This window comes from Apium graveolens, chromosome 10 (genome assembly GCF_009905375.1).
Source record: "Apium graveolens cultivar Ventura chromosome 10, ASM990537v1, whole genome shotgun sequence".
NCBI lineage: Eukaryota > Viridiplantae > Streptophyta > Magnoliopsida > Apiales > Apiaceae > Apium > Apium graveolens.
Window position 1 is genome coordinate 170,645,730 of NC_133656.1, and position 3,803 is coordinate 170,649,532.

Sequence of the window (3,803 nt, forward strand, 5' to 3'; positions counted from 1 at the left end):
TCTCCCTCGTAGCAGGTGAATTGTGAAAATATTCGAAAATAGTATATAACGACTATTTTGTTATGTGTTAAATGAATAATATTATATGAGTTATTTGAATTTTATGATATTTATGTGAATTGGTGAATAAATATTTAAAAATAGATTATTCCAGTTTGGCGAGTCAGTAAAAGGTTTGAAGTGTGATCAGTGATTATACAAAAGGAATTATAAATAAAGGATTAAATATAAAATTGGTGAATATGAGATTTTATTATTTGAGAGATGTGATTATGTGTTATTTGATTAATATGTGAGTGACATTGTGGTCAAAATGTTTTTTAAGATATTTTTATGATTTATTATGTGAAAAATGGGGTTTAGTGGATCTTTAAATATTTTTATTAAATCTTATGCATATGATTAAATCATGAAATTTGTTTTATTATCTCTAGAATACCCTCAGAAATATTTTAAAAATAATAGTTGGATTTATTTTGAGGTTGGAGTATTTTAAAATGATTTTATGAGCTTTATTTCTATTTTTGAGCATTACCTTGTAAAATTGTATAAAATAAATCGTTCGCTCAAAAATTATTTTAAAAATATGGGGACGAAGATAATTTCGTGCTCTATATTTTAAAAATGAGTTTCATTTAATTCGCACTCTTTACAGTATAGCGAAATAATATTTAAATTCGTTTTTATGTATTCTAGTATAAAGAAAGTGATAAATAGAAAGAAGGAAAATAACAGTTTTGCCCCTGGGCTTACTTCTCTTAAACCCAGCAGACCTCCCCTTATTTCTTCTTCATTATCGATCTTTCTCTCCATCTCTCTGATCTCTTCCTCTCTCCCTTCTCCCATCTCTTCATTTTCCGGCTAAATCTCCGTTTTGATACCGAATTTATGCTCCTGTTGTCTCCTGACTGATGCTCGGGGTATGTATGCGTGTATTTTATCGATTTCGTTGAAAACCCAATTCGGGTAAGTTAGAAAATTCAAACCTTTGATTCGGTTTTGATGAAATTGTGTTGAGTTCTTTCTTGGATTTGAATATGTACATTATTTAAAGCTTTAATTGGAGTTAAGCATGATTGGAGACCTATCTGTGCACCTCCGTTCGACTCCACCGCCGGTGATGAACTCCGGTGAGCCGGCGGAGTGGACTATGATGCTCGTTGAGTCTGAAAATAACAATAACAATTCGTTTTAATTCAAAATTTGATATGTAAGTGTGTTCCTAAATTTTATCAGATTTTTAAGATTTAAATTTTAATTTTTGGTTCGAATTTGATATAAATTGATGTATGATTATTTGGTTGTGAAATTACTTGCTACGAATGTTGATGCGTGCTAAAGTTATAAAATTTCAGATTTGTATAAACTCGATTTATTGGATTTTATTCCGAGTCTTAGAAATTTTAGTTGTTTATGTATAAAAAATTGGTTATAGTAGTTGGGCATAAATTTTGAGAATTCGATAATGGCTGGTTGTGATGTTGTTAATTAGTGATACTAAATTACTAATGGTGTATGTATATATATGTTGGTTTTGGTTAGCATTCGGAAATAGATTAGTTGATTGAGGTTTTAATCCGAAATTAATGTGTAATTTATTGTAGATGATTGGTTAAGGTATTAACGAACGAGTCATGGCAAATTTTCTCTAGAATTATAAGTGTAAAAGAGAGTCTAATGTATCATTGAAATTGTAATATGAACTATTAATGTTTGCATGCTAAGTGTTTGATTATTTGTATAATAGAGATTATGGGTTTAGTTAATTATTAAGAATTGATTAAAGTTGTTAATGAAGTTTAAGTCCAGAAAATTCAGCATTTTCCAGGAAACTATCCTGTTTTGGATGACTGTTTTGAGACAATTTGAGACCTAATTGCTTGATGGTTAAAAAATAAGAATTGTAGGTTTATGATTTAATTATATGTCTGTAAAATTTGGTTACTACCAGACTTGTACAAATTGAGATACAATTTATTTAGTGCAAGGTGCGCAGAATTTCTGGACAGGGTTTGTTGGCCATATTGACGACTCTGTTCAGGGGCCCTAAACACCTTGCTTTCATCTGAAATTTTTATGGTAGTTAAATATGTGAGTCAGTTAAGTCTCCACCAAATTTCACTACAACAGACCTATTTATCAATTTATTAAAAATCCAGAGGCAAACTTAGTTTCTGTGAAATCGAGCAGCCAAGATACTTGTTATGTGTTTTTATATGTTTAATTATTTACAAAGCTTTTGTTTGCAACTTGATGTTAAATGAGAATATATAGCGATGTGTTTTATGGAAATACATGTTAGTATATGCCTATTTGAGATTGAGTTTAGTTGCTAATTATTAGAGTGTGATTTGAATATGTGTATAGTTACTAGTCTATGTGATATATGTGCAAGGTGATTTATTTAAGTGTTTACTCAAGTTGAATTGGTGATGCTAAATTATATAACTGTAAGTTCAAATATTATAAATTATTAAGTATACTTAATTGTTTAGGTGCCGCAAGTCTGGGCGGGTAATTTTCCTTAATTGTTTAGGTGACGCAAGTCTGGGCGGGTACTTTTCTTGCTTGTTTACTTTTATGTTGCTGCAAGTTGAGGCAACTTTATTTTGTTTGGTTATAAGATTAAATTGTGGAATTGAAAAACAGGTGGATAGTCCTAATTACGAATACTTCATGCCAAAATTTTCTAAAATTCCCCTGTATTTAAATCTATTTGACTTATTTGATTTCAATGATTTGAAAGCATGTTATGATTGTTAGTCGTAACACGTATAGGATATGTCTGGGTAAGAACATTGAAATGACTTGTGGGTTGTATTTGGGGTGTGGTTATTCAGGGTATTGTCCATATTACGAATAGGTCATGCCGAATTTTCCGTAGAAATATTATCATAAGTTACGCGTTCTCGTGTTAAATAATATTCTGAGTTGGTAGTAAGTTTTAAACTATAATGTGTGCTACTTGTTATATGCTATATAATGTGCCATATGTATATATATACATATATATCGCGAAAGGGTAGAAATAAGATAATCGTTTCAGAAGGATACTAAAGTAGTATCTTTTTGCTTATGCTAGTGATCGGGCATTAAGGGCATGAGACCAAGCAAAAGAAAAGATAAAGGGAGAGTTGCATAGTGGTTCAGTAGTTACGGATGGTTCATGACGAACAAAACCAGACGTTGGGGATCAAGACTAAAGTTGGATAAGATTTCGTATCAGACCGCAGTAACCGCATTAGCGGCATATCAAAGAATTAAGAATAAGAAATTGTGACGTCTTGAGAAAGCATCATGAGATATTTGTGTTATTGCGAGTGTGCTAACTGCTAAAAACCCAAAGGCAAGTATCCCTATAATCACTTATTGTTCAAGTGATATTTATTTTAAATCTTCTTATGCAAGTATTGCTTTTCCTATTCTCAAGTTCAGAATAGATAAATATTTTACATATCGCTGAGTTAAATGCTTATTATGCAAATACTTTTCTGCTATTCAATGTTCAGAATAGCTAAGTGATTTTACTCATCAAATTACTGGATTTATAAATGTTTTGAGTTTTGAGAAAAATGAGTTGGTTTTGCGAGTATTCCTACCCAAGTAAATGGGGGAATAAAAGTTTATAAGGGTGTCGAGTATTATGACCCCTTTCAATAAAATATTTTAAGATTGGATGGTTGCGTAAGAGGCCGTGGCGGCGGTCCAGCGGAGATTTAGGTATTATACAGGATATAATACCATTAGGCCGATATGTGCCTTGGGTGCCCCATTTGTTTAGTTGGATATGCTTCGGCATACCG

At 31.4% G+C, this 3,803-nt stretch overlaps 1 long non-coding RNA gene across 1 annotated transcript; it reads left to right on the plus strand.

The window, feature by feature from the left end:
- Positions 1 to 763: 763 nt before the first annotated feature.
- On the plus strand, positions 764 to 3,423 carry LOC141693396 (uncharacterized). Its single transcript, XR_012563111.1, has 2 exons — positions 764 to 966; positions 3,083 to 3,423. It is a non-coding gene; the product is annotated as an uncharacterized LOC141693396 (long non-coding RNA).
- The last annotated feature ends 380 nt before the right edge of the window (positions 3,424 to 3,803 follow it).